This window comes from Halichoerus grypus, chromosome 3, assembly GCF_964656455.1.
Source record: "Halichoerus grypus chromosome 3, mHalGry1.hap1.1, whole genome shotgun sequence".
NCBI lineage: Eukaryota > Metazoa > Chordata > Mammalia > Carnivora > Phocidae > Halichoerus > Halichoerus grypus.
Window position 1 is genome coordinate 75355848 of NC_135714.1, and position 13053 is coordinate 75368900.

The 13053-nt window shown below is 33.0% G+C and overlaps 1 protein-coding gene and 1 pseudogene across 2 annotated transcripts in view; both read left to right on the top strand.

Moving 5' to 3' along the window:
- Positions 1 to 13053, top strand: part of GRID2 (glutamate ionotropic receptor delta type subunit 2) — a 1423646-nt gene that overhangs the window by 387243 nt on the left and 1023350 nt on the right. The gene's annotated exons all lie outside the window — the stretch shown is intronic.
- LOC118532136 (U4 spliceosomal RNA) lies at positions 3381 to 3548 on the top strand (annotated as a pseudogene).

The window sequence follows — 13053 nt, forward strand, 5'->3', positions numbered from 1 at the left end:
TAGGGTGATGGCATAGGTAAAGACGTTCCATAATTAAAAATTTAAAATAAAGAATGTGGGGTGCCTGGGTTGCTCAGTTGGTTAAACGCCTGCCTTCAGCTCATGTTATGATCATGGGGTCCTGGGAGCAAGCCCTGAGTCTGGCTCCCAGCTCCTCAGGGAACCTGCTTCTCCCTCTCCCTCTGCCCCTCCCCTTCCATTTGTGCTTCCTCTCCTGTACTCCCTGTTTTACTCTCCTCTCTCAAATGAATAAATAAAATCTTTAAAAAAAAAGAAAAAGAAAAAGAAATGAAGAACATATTCAGGCCCTTTAGAGACATGCTAATGGAAATTCATTTTTTATTGCTAAATAAACTAAGCCTACTAAGCACCTACCCAATTTAACTAGCATGTTTCAGCAAGGTCTTCTACTCAGAATCCTATAAAGCTGAAATCAAGGTGTTGTCTCATTGCATCTTGATCTGTAGGCATGACTAGGTAAAATACTGCTTCCAAGCTCCTTCAGCATGTTGGCAGAATCCTCTCCTGCAACGGAAGGAAGAGGTCCCAGTTTCTTGCTTATGGTCAACTAAAAACTATTCTCATCCTATGGGCCATTTTCAGGTCCTTGCCCAGTGACCTCCTCCATTTCAGCAGTAGATAAACTCACAAGTTCTTCTTATGCTTTAGATGTCTGAATTCTACTACCAGTCAGAGGAAACTTTGCTTTTAAATTGTTCATGTGTTTAGCTTAGGTCAACCCCACTAATCTCTTTGTGTTAAATTCAAACGATTAGTAATCTTGATCACATCTGTAGAATGTCTTTTGCCATGTAAGATAACATAGTCATAGGAAAAACAATAGGGGAAAAGGAGGTCATGGGGACATTTTAGAATTCAGCCTACAAACACTAATCTTATTACTAATTGGTATATGGATTTTATATTTATAGATGGTTATTTTTTAAGGTCATCTTTGAAAATATTTCTTTCACTTAGTTATATTCCACATTAGTATTTCTGTTAAACATTATTAGGGTTAGGTATCATTTAATGTACAATTTTAAAAGTTTTATTCTTCCAATAAATTATTAAACTGGCATGCTTTGTTGATATTATTATTTCTAAAAATTTGCATTTATGCAACCTTAGCAATGTTACCAGTTGATAACATAGTAACTTACAATTTGATATTTATTATCCTTTATATAAACAATCGTAGTTTTATATAATTTTAGCCAAATTCAGCACATAAGCATTTCACCATATCCATATATGGATTATAAAATATTAAATCTTGAAATATATTTGAGACTCTATCTTAGGAAGAAAGTTTGAGTATCATTTATTTACAAATAAATCTTTTAAATAATACTTCACTGCATTTATTGATATAGCCATAGTGTTACATCATTCTCCCATTATTTTATTTACTGTGTTAATATGTTAAATAAACATGTAAATATATCATAATAATGGGTTGATATTATATAATCATATAACATGTGTTGTTTCTTTAGTTAATGTGTATAAATATCGTTTAGATTCACATGATAACCATATATTATTTCATTTGAATATTACAAATTTTAAATATTTAAGATATATTTTGTGTGGGATCATTCAGGGATAGTGGAATACTGAAAATTTAAACCCAGAGTTGAATTATTGATGATATTTTGGATTTGCCTTTGACTACCTTTTCTGAAAAATTTTAGAAAGGGTTTTTACAATTCTGTGGTTTTTTCTTTATGTTATCTATATAGGAATAATAAGAGTCAAATATTCTTATATACAGGGATGGCAGATATTTCAGCTTTTATCAAGACTTACGTCTCTGAGTGGACTGTAACCAAGAAAAATATATACATTTAGATCCATGGAAAAATTATTTTAAGGTAACCTACCATAAATTTGTTCTTGGCTAGTCTACTAAAACCATAATAAATCATATTTGTAGCTATATAAAACAGTTAACTTTTCTCAGCTTCTGTTAATCTAGGTAATAGATATTGAGAAAGAAATGCATCTTCGTGGAAACTGGTACAAAATGAAATCTTTTAATAGTTTTCTACTTGAGATGTTTTCTGTCATTAGACATCTTAGCAGAATCAAATGAATCCTTTATAAAATCTTCAACCATTTATTCCCTATTAAAGTGGCAAACACATGTAAATGACATAGTCATTAGCATGGGTGAGTAGGTCATAACTCTGCATTTTCACATTAGTGGATTGAGTCACATTTGAATTCACTAAATGAATGCAACACACTTTCTTTCACTAGTCAAAAATCCAATAATGGTTTTTAAGATTGTTCCACGAAAATTAGATCCCTCAATTATGTCTATCTTACCCTTTGACCTTCTAAGAAGACTTTCATTCTTTTAGTCAGTTTCCTTACTGAAAAGGACAAGACAGAGGAAGTTTTGAGTTTTGACATGCCCATGATATTATTAGCAGGAATACTGTGCATTAATGCAAAGCTGCCTGGCTCTATGATGGCCACGTGCCCTGCCTTCAAAGGCTTTGAGATGTTGTAATCATGAAATAAGACATTGGATGCTAAATTTGAATTGCATATTATGAAGGAAAATTGAATGCTTTGATGATACAAGGCCCTCACTTCCTTCTCTCACTCTTTTTATTCACTGAATGATCATTTTCATAGTCATTTATTTCCACAATCTGTTATAAATGAAAGCTTGTTTGCCTATCTCTGTGCTTAATTTGGTGTTTAAAAGGGCATTGGCATTGGGGTGCCTGTCTGGCTCAGTTGGAAGAGCATATGACTCTTGATCTCCAGGTAGTAAGTTTGAGCCCCATGTTGAGTGTAGAGATTACTTAAATAAATAAATAAATAAATAAATAACAGTGTTGGCATTATCCTATGTTATCTGACATAGGATATATGTTAACTGTTAAAACAGTTAACTGTTTTATATAGCTACAGATTTGATTTACGTAATGTCAGATAACATAGGATGTTGATTTACATTGCATGACAATGCAATTATGTAAAATAAATGAAGCATAATCATAGAGGGAGCTGCTTCAGTGGTTTGCTCTCATGAGTAAACCCATTATACATATTGGGTCAGTTCATCCATAATTGCCTCAGAGAAAACAATTTTATGTTGTCAATATTTATTCACTTAAAAATTTAAGATAATGTGAGAGTCATGATGCAGGTAGGGGAGAAGTTGAGAGTTTTGCATCTCGTTGTATCTTATTATTACATATCGTTATTACTTTCCATTATGGCCTGTGATAGCAATATCAGCATAGCAATCAATATATCCAGGGCAAAAGTGAAATTGAAGAGATAGGACAAATCATATGTTTTTTTACTACTTTTGTGGTAGGTTGCCCCATGACTTGGCTCTTAAAACTCCCCACAGGAGGTTTGCTCAGTGGCAGTATTGTAGCCAATGAGGTTTATCCGAGGCGTGATTATTGCTAATTGAAAACTCCTCACAGGATGCTCTTCCACTGTGGCTTGGGCATCTGGCACAGTGTTTGGAACACAGTGGCCACTTAATAAGCAATTGTTGAATGCATGATGGTATGAAGGGGAGAGGGTAAAGAGAAGGAGAGGAGAGGTAGAATAGCCATCTGTCTTCCTTCTTTAAGGATATTTGAAAATGGCCTTAGAATCCTCACATACTATCTGTGCTGAGACTCTTTTAAGGCAATGCGTATGCAAAGCTGGGGAAAAGCAGTCAGCCTCTTCCTGTGCCCTAAGGCCGCTTGTATTTCAAAAACAAAATGAAGACTTCAAGCCAGAAATCCTTGACAGTAGAGCAAAGAAATGTTAAAACAATAATGACAGGAAATAAATTATCTTACGTACTATAGGTAGGTATATAGAACAGAAGAGAGGCTGACAGGTGCCTATCAAAGTGAGAAAAGTGGTGTGTAATGACATATAAAGCATATTTAAAACAGTAACTCATTTAATTGAAAGCACCATATGGACCTTGATGATTTGTTAGACATTGTTCAGTTAATGAATTTTAAAGTAAACAGTGTGTCTCTATGTAAAATAAATGAAGCACAATTTTTTTATAGCAATTAATACATTTTGGATCAAATGTGTTCCTTTAAAGCCTTGGATATAACCGTCTTAAAATTAATATAGAATTGTCATTAAAGGAAAATATATTTGATTGATCGACTGAACTGTAAGAAAATAGCATTTTATTAAATAATAGCTAATTAAAACAAATTAACCTATAAAATCACACAGTTCATTCCTTCACATATTTCCATTGAACTGCTGCCTTGCTCCAGACATTACAGCTCCTTTCAAGAAAATTAGGAGAGCCCTAATTATTTATGTGACAAATGACATAAACAATTTACAAAACATGAAATACAATTAATGATCAAGTTTTAACACCAATATCACTAGATTAAAAGAAAATGTAACTTAATACAATACTCTTTCCAAGTTGTCACATAAGGAACTGATGATGATGATGGTAAGTTCTTAGGTGAACGTTCATAATAATGAAAAAAGAATAGAAAAGATGTAAAAACTACATGTTGTATTATTTCCAAAATGTAAATATTTTGTGAATTATTTAGATAACTCTTAAATTAGTGATTAAAGATAATAATGATATTTTACTATTCTGTTTTTCCATAGAATGCCTAGCCCAGCACATGTACTTTTTTTTTTTTTTTTTTTTTTTTTAAAGATTTTATTTATTTATTTGAGAGAGAGAGAATGAGAGACAGAGAGCATGAGAGGGAGGAGGGTCAGAGGGAGAAGCAGACTCCCTGCCGAGCAGGGAGCCCGATGCGGGACTCGATCCCGGGACTCCAGGATCATGACCTGAGCTGAAGGCAGTCGCTTAACCAACTGAGCCACCCAGGCGTCCCAACACATGTACTTTTTTTGAGGTTGGTTCCATACTGTATTTATAAGCAAGGCCATACTGTAGGTAATAGAGAAGACCCTAAAGATTGACCCAAGATCTTTCAGTTTTTGAAACTTAAAGGAAAATAAAGCTTAGTGGACACCTATATTGTTGTAATTATTTTAGGAATTTGGCTTTTACTCAATCGGGTTAATACAGTGTGGATTAAATTGGAATTTAAAATGTTCTTTTTAAATATGCAAATTTGAAGTGCCTTTAGTTTAAGAAAATTCTCAGTAAACATTTTGTGTATCTTGCACCAGCCACATTTTGAAATGTTGGTGATGAACAGCTAAAATTTGTGCATGTGTCATACAGTGTTTAGTAATTGCATATGTTGTTATAGGAGAGGTTCGTGATGTATCAGCATTTGAACAAGAGTAAACAAGAACCAAAAAAACCCCAAACTTAAAAGGTAGTTCTCTTTGAACCATTCACTTAAACATCTATCTTATGCCCACAGCTCAGAAATTTGACAGAAATGTGTCTCTTTTCATGAAACTTAAAAACCACCGTTCCTATCTTTACTATCCAATCAATTTGTACTTTGAGGCATTCAATAGCTACTTCTGTATTTTAAAAAGAAACATTAGCCTTTCAGAATTGCTGTTTCTTGTTGAATTACAGTCTATTATAATAAAATTGCTCACATAATGAAGAGTGGTCAGGATGTGTCTACTTTCCATGGTGCTACTAATGTACAAAATATGGGAGAATGTACATAGTCCTAGTACTAGTCCCTTAAAAATTCCTGACCTATATCCCAGGCTTTAAAATCAAGGTAGATTACTTTTCCTTTTATTACTTCATGTTTGTGAACTCAGTTAAATAAGTAGATTCAAAATAACTATTAAAATTGCAAATATGCATATTCAAGATAAATTGTTTTCTGTATTAAATATCCATAGGGACTCTTTTTTTTCCCATACTGTGAATTAGATGTATTCTCCATTCCAAACCGGGCTCACTTCACTTCAGTAATATAGCAGACATTTTCAAATATATGAGGGCTCATCAGTTAAAATTAATTTGACAGTGTAATGGTGCATAGTGTTGTAAGACGTTCTTTTTGAAGTAGAATTACAAAACATGAAAATATGACACCATACAATATTTTAAAAGGCAGTGCACTCTGTGTACAAGGTAAGACAAGTTGTCATACAGCATATATATATATATATATATTTATATATATTTATATATATATTTATACTGTACAAAGATAGAATATTTTCATGCTGCAAATTTCCTCTTTTACCATTCCCTCCCCATTCCTCACCCTCTACCTCCCATTATCCACCATAATTAGATGCTCCACTTTTATAGCTCTGGAGATCCTGAATACTCTGGGCTGACATATTGCTGCCCTATCTTACTTACCTCACTCTTGTTGTAGGCCTGAATGACATTTTAACCCCCTATTTAAAAAAGTAGCTATCAGACTCCACAATCAGAGTCTATGCTTCTTAAATGTAAAGGACCTCTTTTTTTTTTTTTTTTTTTAAAGATTTTATTTATTTATTTGCGAGAGAATGAGATAGAGAGAGAGCATGAGAGGGGGGAGGGTCAGAGGGAGAAGCAGACTCCCTGCCGAGCAGGGAGCCCGATGCGGGACTCGATCGCGGAACTCCAGGATCGTGACCTGAGCCGAAGGCAGTCACTTAACCAACTGAGCCACCCAGGCGTCCCTGTAAAGGACCTCTTGAGGGACAAGATTTTCAACCTCTATTCCATGGACTCACCAAATATAAATTTGTATGCTACTATACTATTTCTGTGTCAATATTACCTTGGCTATAGCAGTATATTGTAATGGTCAAGAGCACAAATGTGAGAGCTACCTCTACCATAATTAACTGTATGACCCTGAACAAGTTACTTAACCTTTTGTGCCTCAGTTTTCTTACCTGTAAATGGGGATAATAATAATACTGATATCAAGGAGTGTTGTAAAGATTACATTAAATAATAAACATAAAGTGCTTAGGGTAGTTAAAATAGTAGGTGCCATATAAATATTAGCTTTCATTAATAAATTCCTGATTCAGAATAAAAGTTTTAAATAAGTGATGGAATTTGAAGAACAAGGATTTAAATTCCAATTTGTTTTGCTGAGAATTCACATGAAGCTATATATTTTAGCTAGGTATGCTCGACAGTAGCCAGGGGTTCGACTGCAACTATATCCAATGTTTAATATTAAAATTAAGAATTTAGACATCTTATTTTTTTAAAGATTTTATTTATTTATTTGTCAGAGAGAGCACGAGCAAAGGGAGTGGCAGGCAGAGGGAGAAGCAGTGCTGGACTCCATCCCAGGACCCTGGGATCATGACCTGGGCAGAAGGCAGACTCTCAACCGACTGAGCCCACCCAGGCAGCCCAAGAATTTAGATGTCTTAATAGGTTAGATAAACTGGATAGAAGAAAAAGAGTCCAACTTCTTTATTACTTATTTCAATTATGATAATGAGACTGAGGAAAATAGTAACATATAATTCTAAATTGGCAAAGAAGCAAGTTAGATTAAACTGTAAATATAAACTATCTGGGTATCTACTTGAAGGCTTATTCACTTAAAAGCAGATCATACTCTGGGCTGACATATTGCTGCCCTATCTTACTTACCTCACTCTTGTTGTAGGCCTGAGTGTTGAATAAGGACTGCTATTTTACAGGATCTTATTCTATCAAGGTAACATCGGTTGGCAAAGTGGAAGTGACAGGAATCTTGGGAGAAGATGATGATATCATCACAGGTGCCCTAAAGCCAAGGAAATGAATGCTTTGTAGAGTCTAAATCTTCCCCAGATTTAAGAAAATCTTCGGAACAAAGCAAGTTCATGACAAAGATAGGTGTGCTTAAATGCTAAAAGCCCTGAAAAATGAAATCTATTATAGCCTCACAGATTCCTTAATGAGAAAGAAAGCAAACAGACAAACTAATGTAGCTGTATAGAGATGGAGCATTCTATTAGGCTTAGCTTTTATAGCAGTACATACAAAAAGTGGGAGAAAACACAAAATGAAGAATAAATTATACGAAAGGTAAGAAAAACTCTAAAACATGGACAGAGGGCTAAGTGAAAAATGTTGAGTATAACATAAATTGTTTTATATTATGTGTATTCTAGAAAAACAAGAAAAAGCTAGGCTTACTGCTTGATCACTGATGAGAGAAAAAACAGATCTACTCAACTTGTATTTTACTTCCATATTGCTTATTTACAAAGAGCTAAGAAATGAGGTTAATATGGAAAGAGTTGAAATTGAAACCTAAAATAAGAGAGAGGAAAATGTAGTATAAATTAAATAATTTTTACTTTCCCAAAGATACTATTTTCTATAGAATATGAAAACATGTGCAGACATGGAAATTAAAGTAGTATTTTATAATGTTCCAGGATTATAGAAGCATAGAATTTCAGGATTTGAAAGAAACTTAGAGGTTGATTTAAAATTTGTTTGAATGTCCTGCCCTTTTCTTCTGACAAAAGAATATATTGATTTTCAAAAAAGGAAAGGATTAGGTAAGTAATCACCAAATCTTGGTGTTAATCCTTGGCAAAAGAAAAAAAAAGTCAAATATATTAGTAAGCAGGTGGTTTGCGAATGATAATAACAGAAAGAGGAAAGCCCTAGAAACCTTACAAGTTCACAAGGAGAAAAATCATTTCTAAGGTCACTCTGTACTTTTACAGTGTGGCTAAATATAGATAGATTATGAAAAGTACTATAAATATAGATAGATTATGAAAAGTACTATAACCATAATATGTCTTGATTTAACTGAATTATTTAAATGTCATTATATCTTGTGGAAAAGACAGAAATGTATCAAATGCTGGCAGAGTTTATGAAGTTGTAGCTGGTTGGGAAACTATCAGAGATCGTTTTTTACAGTATGGATGTCATCTGGAGGAAGCTCTTCAGTGGCATGGCTAAGCTCACTATTATTATTATTGACTGCACTACATCTTTTTGAGATGCTATAGAAGGCATGCTCATCCTAAAACAGACATTAGTATATATCGGCATTTATTGAATGATAGTGCTTTATTGTAAATAAATGGAGAAAAGAAGGATTATTCAAAAATGCTGAGAATAATTTTTAGAAATAACTTATATTTATATTTAGAAATAAAAATAATTGTATTAATTTATATGTGAATCAAAATAATTATTAAAGTTTAAAAGAAAATAGAAAATATTATTTGATTAACAAACCTGTTTCTCCAGCCCAGTGCCCTTTACTGAACTCCATGCCCAGAAACCCATCTCTGTTGGACATACCCATTTAATTGTCTCGCAGACATCAAACTCAACAGATCAAAACTGAACTCATTAGCATATTCTCTTCCTCTTCCTAGAGTTACATGCTGAGGATTGCATGTAGTCAATGGCAGTCATTTGACTCCCTATAATGTATTCCCTAAATCATAGTGGTCATTATGCCAGGGTAGGGATTTGACCAAAATTCCATTTTAGCAATATTACTTTGAAAATAAATAAAAGAGGGGCACCTTGGTGGCTTAGTTGTTTAAGCATCTGCCTTCAGCTCAGGTCATGATCTCAGGGTCCTGGGATCCAGTCCTGCATCTGGCTCCCTGCTCAGCAGGGAGCCTGCTTCTCCCTTTGCCTCTCCCCCTGCTTGTTCTCTCTCTCTCTCTCTCTCAAAAATAAATAAAATCTTAAAAAAATGAGTAAAAGAAGGGGTGAATTACTTTCCTAATTTTCTTATTGAGAATTCAGCACAAATAATAACTGCATTTCAAACATAGTAACCCATTTTTTTCCTTTATTACAAAAGTATTTATTAGCACCTACTGTAAGTAAAGTAAGAAGAATGTAATTCTCTGTAATATAAGGCACATGTGGTACATGAAATGAAAAAAAAAAAAAAAAAAGAACAAACCAGAATGCTATAGCAGTTCAGATAGATAGCTTTGGTGGATAAAGACCTAACTTCATATTGAGCAGATTAGAATCTGAATTCTAGCTTTGATTCCACTTACATACTTTTAGATTACTTCTGATCACACAAATGAGGATCACAATGTAATAAAGATTAAATGAAATTATATATGTGGTTTATCTGGTATAATTCTTGGCACATGGTAGAGCTCAATAAATATAAGTAACCTCTCCCTTTTATCTTTTTTCCCTCTAAAAGTTAAGATCATTTCTAAGAAGAGGATCAAATAATGTTTTGGAGTAAGCAGAATACTTCATTTGTCCTGCAGATATGAATAGTATTAGAATAGAAGGAGACAAGGGTGAAAATATTTTACAAAGAAACATTTAAGTAAAGATATAGAAGTGGGAAAGGACAGTGCCTATTTAGACAATAAGTATTTAGATGGAACATGGTAGACCTATGTCTCAATAGAATGTATAATCCTAAAAAGAAGGAATCATGTGCGTTTTAGTTTTCAGTTATATGCTGAACACCTCATAATGCTTGGAGCTTAGTAACTACACCAGAAAATGTTTGTTGAATGAAAGAAATAATAAAAGAATATAGGGAAAATGGAAATTATCCTGAAAAACATGGCTCACAGAATGACTTAAAATGTAAGAAATTGGTACAATAATCCTTGTTTGATTAGATTCTTGGTTGGTATAGTGATTGGTGAATAGGTTAGGAAATCAGGAAAGGAGCTAAAGAATAATGAATCTCATTCAATGATTGAGAACACATCTAAAACTCTTATTTGTAGGTGAAAAGGGGTTAAATATCAGCAATTTCAAAGGGTTCTACCTGTGTGTATAATCAACTCACATCTGACTTTTCAATATCCCAGGCAAATTAAATGTACTATTCTTTTCTATTCTTGTTCGAGATGTGATCTATCTTCAACTTAATATTACCAGCAACAGTAAATACCCTTTGAGTTTATGGTGTGTTCTATAGTATTTTTTGATACTTACTAACTGTCAAGTAGTATTTCAGTAAGATATTGAAAACCATTTTCCTACAGTATCTGTTCAGGGAAGCAATCTGATTTTTCAAAATTATATACAGTAGAATTTTCAATTCACTTATTTTTTTCTTTGCTTTACACATTGATATAAAAGAAATATAAAATTTAAAAAAAATTATATTGTTATGCTGATATATGTATCTGAATGTACAGAATATAATAATTTAAAAATTATTTGGAACTTATGATACCAAGGAATTATTTCTAATATATTTTGAGGCTAAAATGAAAAAAAAATAGGTATGATGGATGCAGTTGAACAAAATTAATTTTTGTAATTACAAAGCAATTTATGAAAACAAGTAGATTGAGTTTGGGGGCCTTTCTTTTGTTAAGTTGCTAAAGCAGTTAATCCATATTGGTTAAGCTAATAAGGACTCGGGTTGAAAATCAATTCTACCTACCATAAAATAGATTTGACTCTAGTGAGATAATTTTGTTACTCCATGGGGCACCTGGCTGGCTCATTCAGTGGAGCATGGGACTCTTGATCACAGGGTCCTGAGTTTGTGTCCCTTGTGTGGTGTAGAGTTTACTTAAGAAAAAAAAAAATGTTGCTCTTGTCTGGGATCACTGAGTATTGATTCTAGACAGTCAGTCTATGAAGTTGCAAGTTTGATTTCTCAGGTTTCTTCAGTAAAAATGTTGATCATAATTCAGACTTGGAGTTCTTTGGACTTATTGAGGAAAAAGTAAAATAAATTAGCATTGTCTTAATAAATAAAAATTTCCTTCATTTTTATAAGAAAATGTAGGCTCCCAATCTTTTAAGTAATAATATTCTGTTATCTAGTTATTCAATAATATATCTAATTACCAAATTTTTAGTTAAGTTTCTTTTATTACTAAAGCTTAATGTGTTTATTTATAGATACAGATATCTAGTTATCAATATTTATCATACACTTATTAAATGCTAAATCATAGACCATCCAAACAAAACAACAACAATAAAAAAGTTTGTATAACAATAAAAGTATTTCAGTTTACAAAATGGAGTTGTAATTTGTTTCTGGGTTTCTTTGCTAACTGAATAAATCTCAATATGAATTGATGCTAAATGACTTGCTGTTAAACAAATAAACAAACAATACAAAAACCCTCCAGGAACAGAAAGCCTACTACTTTATGTGAGCTATAACAAACATCCTAAGTCAAATGATTTTTGGTCCCTAGATAATAAGCATAATACTGTTTCTTTCAAGGGCCTGCCAGAAAATTTTGCATCCCAGCTTACTGATATCCTTCGGTTTAGCTATCCTCTAGAATCTAACTTTTCAGTATTCCTGCACCATTGGCCAGATTAACTTGTATAAAAAGCTATTTCTCTAAGCAACTCCTCTTCAAAATAACCTATCATCTCTGACCTCAAATCCAAATCATTCATCTTGTTATTCAAGACCCTCCAACATTTACTCTCGTATTATCTATCGAATCAGTATTTCCTATGAATCTATTTGACTCAACAAACAGTTATAACAATTGTCTTATTACTACTACATATAGAGAATGATGCTGAAAAAAATGGGTATAAAATTTTCTACAAGATACTGTGTCTTCAAGAAACTCAATACTTAGTAAGTATATAAACAAGACACACACACCACAACTATATATTAAAGGTATGTATGTGGTATGTATGTGTTGTATATGTCACATTAGTGATACACTAGTGACATTGTGATACATCTACACATCAATTTATATAAATTTGTACAAATTGCTATGTGAACATGAACGGAAAAATAATATGAATTCCAGCTGGGACTGGGGTGACTGATGGAAGAAGGGAAAAAAATCATTTATAAAAGGAAATACTTTGTACTAGGCACAGTTCTTACCTTTTTGCATTCATTCCAATATTTATTTTACAAAGTCATTTATGATTATTCATTAGTATCTCCATTTTACAAATAAAGCAATTTAGACTCAGTGATCCATCTAGAACTAGCTCCTTGTGACTTGAAGACCCTTTACAATAAACCATTTGTAAATTCATGGTTTAGAGATTAAATTTGATTTGTGGGAGAGGGAAAGAGCAACAGATGAGCAAAAACCCAGAAAGAAGCAAGGAGGTATGGAACATATTCAAGGAGTTCAGACTGCTCTGGTTTGGTTGGTGATTAGGAGACATAGACAGGGAAGTGGAGTTATATGAGAATAGAA